Source organism: Salvelinus namaycush, chromosome 20 (genome assembly GCF_016432855.1).
Source record: "Salvelinus namaycush isolate Seneca chromosome 20, SaNama_1.0, whole genome shotgun sequence".
Lineage (NCBI taxonomy): Eukaryota > Metazoa > Chordata > Actinopteri > Salmoniformes > Salmonidae > Salvelinus > Salvelinus namaycush.
The window spans coordinates 24,877,684-24,889,227 of record NC_052326.1 but is presented as its reverse complement, the minus strand read 5'-3'; positions in this window follow the sequence as shown (position 1 = coordinate 24,889,227).

Below are 11,544 nucleotides of genomic sequence, written 5' to 3'. Positions count from 1 at the left end.
ATGCCCGTGATTCTGGAATGAGATGTTCAACGAGCAGGTGTCCACATACTTTTGGTCATGTGGTGTTTCTACGTGCAAGGGCTGCCATTTTTCCTTTCCAGACCAGTATTTACTTTTTAGTCTTAAATATGAATACTAAAATATTCACATTTGCCAATTTTCTTAAATTCTAGTTCTGCTCTCTTGAATTTCTCCATTTTAGTGCAGTGAACTTGGCAATTTCTTTATACCTTTGATTCATTATTTTCCTGTTTTAGGAGGTGTTGTGCTTGATATTAGTAATATTTGTGATCCTTTAATTCCTCTCCAAATATGTTTTATTTTATGATTTTTGTTAACCTCTTCCAATATCCTACATTTTAAATCAGATTAATGAGTGTTGGGACAGTAAGTATGGAGTTGTACACCACTACACAGAATACAGGCCTGCTAAGCCTTATCACCTGCGCTAAGTTTGCCCCTTGATAATTAGAAGAAATAAAACATTAAAGCGGCAATTGCAGTTGAAACAATAACAAAGTGTTTTCCCCGCGCTGTTTCTGTCAAAAACTGAGGGATGGGGCTGGAGAAATGTAACCGCTCATATACAGAGCTATGGCTGCTAAGGCCTGACCATCTATGATATCAAAATAATAGTTTTAACAATGTTTTGAGGCGATACAGTGCTTGTTTAAATAAAGTAAATCAATTTTATTTTTGGGGTTCTTTTTGGGGTACGACAGTTAAACAAACTAAGCTAATGAGGCATTTAAGTTAGTCTTTAGTTAGTCATTTAAGTTAGTCTTTAGCTTTGTCTTCTATTTCTAGATGCAAACTGCACAGGTGGAAATGCACAGTAATACTATACTCATAGTAATACTCAGGCTCTTTGTTTCTGGAGGCCAATAGTGTGTCCTCTATCACTCTAAGGTAGAAAAAGACGTGTGTGGGGTTTTCCCGATGGTGCATTTGAGTGTGCTTGTTGAGTTTTGTTTAAGGGAAGCGTTTCACTGCCAAACGTAATGATTGGTTTTTGCTTGTTTGTATGTTATTATGGAAATTGTTTTGGGTTTCAATTGATATTGGTTCTGCAATTATTTGCTTGAAGATGTATTGTTCCTGTGTGTACAATGCTGTTTTCTGTTATGCTTTTGTGAAGGTCCTGAATGGCAGGCTGCAGGCAGGTGACCTGTAACAAAGTGACCTGTCCTCTCCCGTCTCTCTACTGCTTGTAACAGACACTCAGGTCTACTCTGAAACATTAACATGCACTTGTACAGAGAGCTCTTTATTCCTTGTCCTAGCTGTGCTCTGCCTGACTGAAGGGAATGATGGCCTTGCCTTCCACCACTGTTCAGCTCTTTACTTGTACTTATCCCCTCTGCCTCCAGGTGGTGCTCGATAGCAGTGGTTCTCAGTCCAAGAGCTCTCGCACGTTGCAGCTGTATAGTATTAAACATGTTATAATCTGCATAGAGTATGGCTGATTAGTGTGAGACTAAACCCAGCACTGTGCTGCTGAGAGAATTATACTAGCAATGTGTATTAAAGCTATATTAGATCTGCTATATTGTAAAGGAACCCTGCTTTGATCCCCTTGTATTGCCCTACTCATGCCACAGAGCTCTACCTACTATCTAACATGGAGGCACATCTGAATGTGTCATTGTTGTGGTTGTTGAATACTGAGAAAGGCACCAAATTCGAAAAGATGTGATGAGCATGAATGCAACAGAACATTCCAGAAGAACATGGTACACCCAATATGGCCTCATGTCATGGAACATTGCTTTGAATTGGAATGTTAGTTCTGCTCATTCTAAATCTGTTTGTAGTGCTGTATTATGAATAAAGTAACAAGTACAACTAATTGTGTAGGCCTACTGTTATTTTGGCATGTCTGTTATTTATTACAGTTTGCTGGTAGGAGTACAGTATGACTCACATTATCATTGGATAATTCTCTTGCGCTGACATGTGCATGCACACAATAAACCTGTTGATGTACAGTATCTGCTGTATGTGGAGTGCTTTGAGGCTGAATAATAAGTCCTTGTATGACAGTCCAGCTGTCCTGTACTCTCTCCTTCATGACAGTCCCCCCCCCTCTCCCTGTCTGTCTGTGCAACATCTCTTTAGTTGCTTCTCACACTCCACTTAACCTCACTAATTCCCATTATGAAGTGTTTAATAAAAGTGTGTTTTCTGAGTCCCAAAATAAATCCCCACCAGGTCGTATGGGCACTTCCATAGGGAGGTTTTCTGTTGGAAAGTCCCCTCTGTGTTAAATGTCTGTCTTAGGGAGAGACTCCTCAATACTGACAGTCCCAGATGGGTAGGCTATTCCAGAACAAAAGACATGGGCTAGCGAGACCTCCGCTATTAAACACAGACTTGTTTTTGACCAACCAAATTTCATTTGACTTGGTCAGAAAACACAGCAAAATACGTGTGAGGATTTCTTTTAAAGCATTGAGTGGAGAAAAATAGTAAAGTGGAGGTACGCTACATGACCAAAAGTATGTGGACACCTGCTTGCCAAACATCTCATTTCAAAATCATGGGCATTAATATGGAGTTGGTTCCCCTTTTTGCTGCTATAACAGCCTCCACTCTTATGGGAAGGCTTTTCACTAGATGTTGGAGCATTGCTGCGGGGACTCAGCTACGAGCATTAGTGAGGCTGGGCACTGATGATGTGCGATTAGGCCTTGCTCGCAATCGGCGTTCAAATTCATCACAAAGGTGTTTGATGGGGTTGAGGTCAGGGCTCTGTGCAGGCCAGTCAAATAATTCCACACCAATCTCGACAAACAATTTCCGTATGGAACTCGCTTTGTGCACAGGGGCATTGTCTACCTGAAACAGGAAAGGGCCTTCCCCAAACTGTTGCCACAAGTTGGAAGCACAGAATCATCTAGAATGTCATTGTATGCTGTAGCGTTAAGATTTCCCTTCAATGGAACTAAGGGGCCTAGCCCAAACCATGGAAAAATTGCCCAGACCATTATTCCTCCTCCACCAAACTTTACAGTTGGCACTATGCTTTGGGGCAGGTAGCGTTCTCCTAGCATCCGCCAAACCCAGATTCGTTCGTCGGTCTACCAGATGGTGAAGCGTGATTCATCCAGAGAACCAATTTCCACTGCTCCAGAGTCCAATGGCGGCGAGCTTTACACCACTCCAGCCAACGCTTGGCATTGCGCATATTGATCATAGGCTTTTGTGCGGCTGCCGCCCATGGAAACCCCTTTCATGAAGCACCTGACGAACAGTTCTTGTGCTGACGTTGCTTCCATAGGCACTTTGGAACTCGGTAGTGAGTGTTGCAACCGACAGACTATTTTACGTGCTTCAGCACTCAACGGTCCCTTTCTGTGAGCTTGTGTGGCCTACCACTTCGCGGCTGAGCCGTTGTTGCCCCTAAACGTTTCCAGTTCACAATAACAGCACTTACAGTTCATCAGGGCAGCTCTAGCAATAATTTGAAGGGGTGTCCACATACTTTTTCACAGCACTGTATATATAAAAGTATTTGCCCCCTTTTTAATTTTCTCTACTTGTTGGTGGTGGTAGTGCGATGGTTTGGGGATGCTTTGCTGCCTCAGGACCTGGATTACTTGCCTTAATAGAAGGAACCATGAATGTATCAGAGTGTATGTGTCTGCTCTATATCAGAGAATTCTACAGGAGAATGTCAGGCCATCCGTCTGTGAGCTGAGGCTGAAGCGCAGCTGGGTCATGCAGCAAGACAATGATCCAAAACACAATCATGTCTACATGAAAATAGTTAAAAAGCAACACATTTGATGTTTTGGAATGGCCTAGTCAAAGTCCAGACCTAATCCCAATTGAGATGTGGCAAGACTTGAAATGAGCAGTTCATGCTTGAAAACAAAATCCACAAATGTCACAGCAATGTGAGAGACTGATCAACAACTACATGAAGCATTTAGTTGCAGTCATTGCATCTAAAGGTGGCACAACCAGTTATTGAGTGTAAAGGCTAAATTACTTTTTCACACAGGGGAATTGGGTGTTGCATAACTTTGTTAATTAAATAAATAAAATAAACTTACATTTTTTTTGTTATTTGTAAACTCAGGTTGCATTTATCTAATATTGGGTTTTGGTTGAAGATCTGATAACATTCAGTATCAAAAAATATGCAAAAATCGAGAAAATCAGAAAGGGGGAAAATATGTTTTCACAGCACTGTATAGTGTAGCTTCTGTGACGTCACCTTCCCTGACACCTGTAGTAACTCAACCTGGGACCTAATAGTAACAGAGCTTTTCTGACTTCATTGGAGTGCTGGTTTGTGCATGGTATGGAATGTGGGTTGGTACAAGAGAAAGGCATGGCAGCACAGTGACATGGCACCAATGGCAGTTCCAGAATGCTGTGGGCTCAGGAGTAGAAGGGGATCTACGTGTTGCTATGACTACAGAGTGACCATCCCAACATCCCAGAATAACCCAGCCACATTCCCCGCTCACCCCCACTACGAGCAACAAACTGGGTCACCACTGCAATACTTCCTGTTGAAAGCAGATAGAATGTCCCCAGCCCAGACTGAAAACAAGCCCTCTATCTAGCTAGCCCATAACCCTAATCTGAAGGGAGCAGACAGGTGTGGGAGGTATGGAGGAAACTCTACCTAGCCTTCTATCAGTCTAGAGGTAGGATGTCAGAGCGGGCAACCAAGTTGAGGCCGATTGGAAGTTTAGCGAAGGAAGGATACAGTCGGGTTAAATTGGGAATTCAGAGACCCTAGCCATTATCTTAACACTAACCCTAGCTTGATGTCCACACCCCAGCTCAACCCTTACCCTAGCCATTAGCCTAACCCTAGCTTCAACCACAAGCCAAACTCTAGCCTCTTCTCCTTTCTTTCAACTCAACAGGATAGGAAAAAGTAATATGTGGGTTACGTATTGGGAATTAACTTTCACCTGTCCATTTCTTTCAACTAAATGCAGATTAACGAAAGGAGATAAGGACAGCAAGCCAGCTTACATTATTTGAGATAGAGCTTGTGTGTCCTTGGTGCTGTTGTGTGGAGTATGGAGACTGGAGACTCTCCCCTGTCTGCATTCCCCTGGACCAGCAGTCCCAGTCTGTTTACTCCCTGCTCGGCTGTTTGTGTCTCTGTGTCTTTAACTGGATCTGTGGAACCAGGAGCTCTCTGCTCTCTCAACTCGTTTCTCAGAAACACACACATGAACACACACACTCACATCCACTTTCTCTCTATTGTCTCCGGCTATTTGGTCGCTCCAGTAACCAGGCCGCTAAATTTGTCCCAGTGCTGAGAGAGGTCACTGGAGCCTGAGATAAACAGAGAGAAAGAGGGAGGAGAGGAGAGAGAGAGAGAGATGAAAGGGGGGCAACAGAGAGAGAGAGGTGTAAGGGGAATACATGAGAAGGGGGAAAGAGAGGGAAGGAGAGATAAAGTGAGGGAGAAAGGGAGAGAGAGAGAGCATGGGTCCCTACTTTCCCTGTAAGAACTGGGTCTGGGAGTGGGTCAGCTTTCCTCCCTATCCCACCAGGAATCCGGATTTGGAATTGGAGCTGAAGTGGGACCAATGCACACATAGTTTCCACATAACAATCTACTACAACCTTCCAACTTTACTCTGCATGGGTATACAGTTAACACACAAACATACTGGAAACACTGACATAATTCATGAACTTATTTTTAAGGTTCGTTAAACATATTATGGTTCAGAATAGTCTACCTTATAGGTGCTAAACTCAGTAGCGTTCACACTATGATAATAATATTAATTTTAACTGTAAAGCATTTTCGTTTATTACACTCAAATGGCTTTTATGAGGAGTCATGCATGCTCTCCAAGGCCCTCTGTCAGATCATCTTTCAGAATGGTAATTGGAAGCGGGTTGGTGAACCGGGTATGTTTTATAGCAAACCTCTCGGCTTGTTTGTGAGGGGGTATATGTCCTGTGTATTTGTGACAGTGTGTGGGGTATGTTGGCAGTGAGTAGGGAAAGTGTTGTGTGTGTGATTAAGTTAGGGCTGTGTACAGTGTTGTGTGTGTGTGATAAAGTTAGGGCTGTGTACAGTGTTGTGTGTGTGATAAAGTTAGGGCTGTGTACAGTGTTGTGTGTGTGATAAAGTTAGGGCTGTGTAAAGTGTTGTGTGTGTGATAAAGTTAGGGCTGTGTAAAGTGTTGTGTGTGTGATAAAGTTAGGGCTGTGTAAAGTGTTGTGTGTGTGATAAAGTTAGGTCTGTGTACAGTGTTGTGTGTGTGACTAAGTTAGGGCTGTGTACAGTGTTGTGTGTGTGATAAAGTTAGGGCTGTGTACAGTGTTGTGTGTGTGATAAAGTTAGGGCTGTGTACAGTGTTGTGTGTGTGACTAAGTTAGGGCTGTGTACAGTGTTGTGTGTGTGATAAAGTTAGGTCTGTGTACAGTGTTGTGTGTGTGACTAAGTTAGGTCTGTGTACAGTGTTGTGTGTGTGATTAAGTTAGGTCTGTGTACAGTGTTGTGTGTGTGATAAAGTTAGGGCTGTGTACATTGTTGTGTGTGTGATAAAGTTAGGTCTGTGTACATTGTTGTGTGTGTGATAAAGTTAGGGCTGTGTACAGTGTTGTGTGTGTGATAAAGTTAGGGCTGTGTACAGTGTTGTGTGTGTGACTAAGTTAGGGCTGTGTACAGTGTTGTGTGTGTGATAAAGTTAGGTCTGTGTACAGTGTTGTGTGTGTGACTAAGTTAGGGCTGTGTACAGTGTTGTGTGTGTGACTAAGTTAGGGCTGTGTACAGTGTTGTGTGTGTGACTAAGTTAGGGCTGTGTACAGTGTTGTGTGTGTGACTAAGTTAGGGCTGTGTACAGTGTTGTGTGTGTGATAAAGTTAGGTCTGTGTACAGTGTTGTGTGTGTGATAAAGTTAGGGCTGTGTACAGTGTTGTGTGTGTGATAAAGTTAGGTCTGTGTACAGTGTTGTGTGTGTGATAAAGTTAGGGCTGTGTACAGTGTTGTGTGTGTGACTAAGTTAGGGCTGTGTACAGTGTTGTGTGTGTGACTAAGTTAGGGCTGTGTACAGTGTTGTGTGTGTGACTAAGTTAGGGCTGTGTACAGTGTTGTGTGTGTGATAAAGTTAGGTCTGTGTACAGTGTTGTGTGTGTGTGACTAAGTTAGGGCTGTGTACAGTGTTGTGTGTGTGTGACTAAGTTAGGGCTGTGTACAGTGTTGTGTGTGTGATAAAGTTAGGTCTGTGTACAGTGTTGTGTGTGTGACTAAGTTAGGGCTGTGTACAGTGTTGTGTGTGTGATAAAGTTAGGGCTGTGTACAGTGTTGTGTGTGTGACTAAGTTAGGGCTGTGTACAGTGTTGTGTGTGTGACTAAGTTAGGGCTGTGTACAGTGTTGTGTGTGTGATAAAGTTAGGGCTGTGTACAGTGTTGTGTGTGTGACTAAGTTAGGGCTGTGTACAGTGTTGTGTGTGTGACTAAGTTAGGGCTGTGTACAGTGTTGTGTGTGTGATAAAGTTAGGGCTGTGTACAGTGTTGTGTGTGTGACTAAGTTAGGGCTGTGTACAGTGTTGTGTGTGTGACTAAGTTAGGGCTGTGTACAGTGTTGTGTGTGTGATAAAGTTAGGGCTGTGTACAGTGTTGTGTGTGTGATAAAGTTAGGGCTGTGTACAGTGTTGTGTGTGTGATAAAGTTAGGGCTGTGTACAGTGTTGTGTGTGTGACTAAGTTAGGTCTGTGTAAAGTGTTGTGTGTGTGATAAAGTTAGGGCTGTGTACAGTGTTGTGTGTGTGACTAAGTTAGGGCTGTGTACAGTGTTGTGTGTGTGACTAAGTTAGGGCTGTGTACAGTGTTGTGTGTGTGACTAAGTTAGGTCTGTGTAAAGTGTTGTGTGTGTGATAAAGTTAGGGCTGTGTACAGTGTTGTGTGTGTGATAAAGTTAGGGCTGTGTACAGTGTTGTGTGTGTGATAAAGTTAGGGCTGTGTAAAGTGTTGTGTGTGTGATAAAGTTAGGGCTGTGTACAGTGTTGTGTGTGTGATAAAGTTAGGGCTGTGTACAGTGTTGTGTGTGTGATAAAGTTAGGGCTGTGTACAGTGTTGTGTGTGTGATAAAGTTAGGACTGTGTACAGTGTTGTGTGTGTGACTAAGTTAGGGCTGTGTACAGTGTTGTGTGTGTGACTAAGTTAGGGCTGTGTACAGTGTTGTGTGTGTGATAAAGTTAGGGCTGTGTACAGTGTTGTGTGTGTGATAAAGTTAGGGCTGTGTACAGTGTTGTGTGTGTGATAAGTTAGGGCTGTGTACAGTGTTTGTGTGTTGATAAAGTTAGGGCTGTGTACAGTGTTGTGTGTGTGATAAGTTAGGGCAGTGGTTGTGTGTGTGATAAAGTTAGGTCTGGGTAAAGGTGTTGTGTGTGTGTGACTAAGTTAGGGCTGGTGTACAGTGTTGTGTGTGTGATAAAGTTAGGGCTGTGTACATTGTTGTGTGTGTGCATAAAGTTAGGGCTGTGTACAGTGTTTGTGTGTGTGACTAAGTTTAGGGGCTGTGTACAGGTGTTGTGTGTGTGATAAATTTAGGGCTGTGTACAGTGTTGTGTGTGTGATAAAGTTAGGGCTGTGTAAAAGTGTTTGTATGGTCTGATAAAGTTAGGGCTCAGTGTACAGTCGTTGTGGTGTTTGATAAAGTTAGGGCTGTGTACCGTGTTGTTGTAGTGTGATAAAGTTAGGTCTGTGTACAGTGTTGTGTGTGTGATAAAGTTAGGGCTGTGTACAGTGTTGTGGGTGTGACTAAGTTTAGGGCTGTGTACAGTGTTGTGTGTGTTGATAAAGGTTGCAGGGCTGTGTACAGTGTTTGTGTGTGTGACTAAGTTCAGGGCTGTGTACAGTGTTGTGTGTGTGACTAAAGTTAGGGCTGTGTACAGTTTTGATAGTTATGGCTTGTACATGTTGTGTGTGTGACTAAAGTTAGGGCTTGTGTACAGTGTTGTGGGGGTGTGTGACTACGTTAGGGCTTGTACAGTGTTTGTGTGTGTGATAAAGTGTAGGTCTGTGTAACGTGTTGTGTGATGTGATAAAGTTTAGGTCTGGGTACAAGTGTTTGTGTGTGTTGACTAAAGTTTCGTGCTGTGTACATTGTTGTGTGGTGTGACTAAAGTTAGGTCTGTGTACAGGTGGTTGTGTGGTGTGACTACGTTAGGGGCTGTGTACAGTGTGTGTGTGCTAAGTTAGGGCTGTGTACAGTGTTGTGTGTGTGATAAAGTTAGGGCTGTGTACAGTGTTGTGTGTGATAAAGTTAGGTCTGTGTACAGTGTTGTGTGTGTTGACTAAAGTTAGGGCTGTGTACAGTGTTGTGTGTGTGATAAAGTTAGGGGCTGTTGTGTGTGTGTGACAGTTAGGGTGTGTTGTGTGTGTGATAAAGTTAGGGCTGTGTACAGTGTTGTGTGTGTGATAAAGTTAGGGCTGTGTACAGTGTTGTGTGTGTGATAAAGTTAGGGCTGTGTACAGTGTTGTATGTCTGATAAAGTTAGGTCTGTGTACAGTGTTGTGTGTGTGATAAAGTTAGGGCTGTGTACAGTGTTGTATGTCTGATAAAGTTAGGTCTGTGTACAGTGTTGTGTGTGTGATAAAGTTAGGGCTGTGTACAGTGTTGTGTGTGTGATAAAGTTAGGGCTGTGTACAGTGTTGTGTGTGTGATAAAGTTAGGGCTGTGTACAGTGTTGTGTGTGTGACTAAGTTAGGGCTGTGTACAGTGTTGTGTGTGTGATAAAGTTAGGGCTGTGTACAGTGTTGTGTGTGTGACTAAGTTAGGGCTGTGTACAGTGTTGTGTGTGTGATAAAGTTAGGGCTGTGTACAGTGTTGTGTGTGTGATAAAGTTAGGGCTGTGTACAGTGTTGTGTGTGTGATAAAGTTAGGTCTGTGTACAGTGTTGTGTGTTGTGATAAAGTTAGGGCTGTGTACAGTGTTGTGTTGGTGATAAAGTTAGGTCTGTGTACAGTGTTGTAGTGTGTGTGATAAAGTTAGGGCTGTGTACAGTGTTGTGTGTGTGACTAAGTTCAGGGCTGTGTACAGTGTTGTGTGTGTGACTAAGTTAGGGCTGTGTACAGTGTTGTGTGTGTGATAACGTTAGGTCTGTGTACAGTGTTGTATGTCTTGATAAATTTAGGCTGTGGTTACATTGTTGTGTGTGTGAATAAAGTTAGGGCTGTGTCACAGTTTGTATGTACTGATAAAGTTAGGGCTGTGTTTTGAGGTGGAACAGACCTTGTGTTCTGTTGGCTACATACAGTAGTTATGGTGGAACAGACCTTAGTGTTCTGGTTGGCTACATACAGTAGTTATGATGGTGGAACAGACCTTAGTGTTCTGGTTGGCTACATACAGTAGTTATGGTGGAACAGACCTTAGTGTCTCTGGTTGGCTAACATACAGTAGTTATGATGGTGGAACAGACCTTAGTGTTCTGGTTGGCTACATACAGTAGTTATGGTGGAACAGACCTTAGTGTTCTGGTTGGCTACATACAGTATTTATGATTGGTGAACAGACCTTAGTGTTCTGGTTGGCTACATACAGTAGTTTATGATGGTGGAACAACCTTAGTGTTCTGGTTGGCTACATACAGTAGTTATGATAGTGGAACAGACCTTAGTGTTCTGGTTGGCTACATACGGTATTATGGTGGTGGAACAGACCTTAGTGTTCTGGTTGGCTACATACAGTAGTTTATGGTGGTGGAACAGACTTAGTGTTCTGGTTGGCTACATACAGTAGTTTTGGTGGTGGAACAGACCTTAGTGTTCTGGTTGGCTACATACAGTAGTTATGATGGGAACAGACCTTAGTGTTCTGGTTGGCTACATACAGTAGTTATGATGGGGGAACAGACCTTAGTGTTCTGGTTGGCGACATACAGTAGTTATGATAGTGAACAGACCTTAGTGTTCTGGTTGGCTACATACAGTATTTATGATGGTGGAACAGACCTTAGTGTTCTGGTTGGCTCCATACAGTAGTTATGGTGGTGGAACAGACCTTAGTGTTCTGGTTGGCTACATACAGTAGTTATGATGGTGGAACAGACCTTAGTGTTCTGGTTGGCTACATACAGTAGTTATGGTGGAACAGAGTAATGTATTTTCTCATGCTATGTTGGGTCATGAGAAAATGATCCAAAGAAGGTTCTTACTGTATGCATCATGCATGTGTTATTACATGTTCCAATGCAAATGGACAGTGTCTTTTTCTATTGTTGTCCACAATTAATTTACAGAGGCAGGGGGTTGGTCAGTAGTTCAGACAACAGGTCCACTTCCTGTAAAGACCAGGGCCAGATTAATGCAGGGGTTTACCAGGGCTGAAGGCCTTGGCCCAGGCCCGTTTAATGCCCAAGAGGCACAAAAAATAAATAAAGGAAATATATTATATATACATATACAGTATATACAGTATATATATATTATCAGCACATTCAGAAAATATTCACACCCCTTGACTTTTTCCACATTGTTACGTTACAGCCTTATTCTAAAATGGATTAAATAATTTTTTCCCCCTCATCAATCTACACACAAATA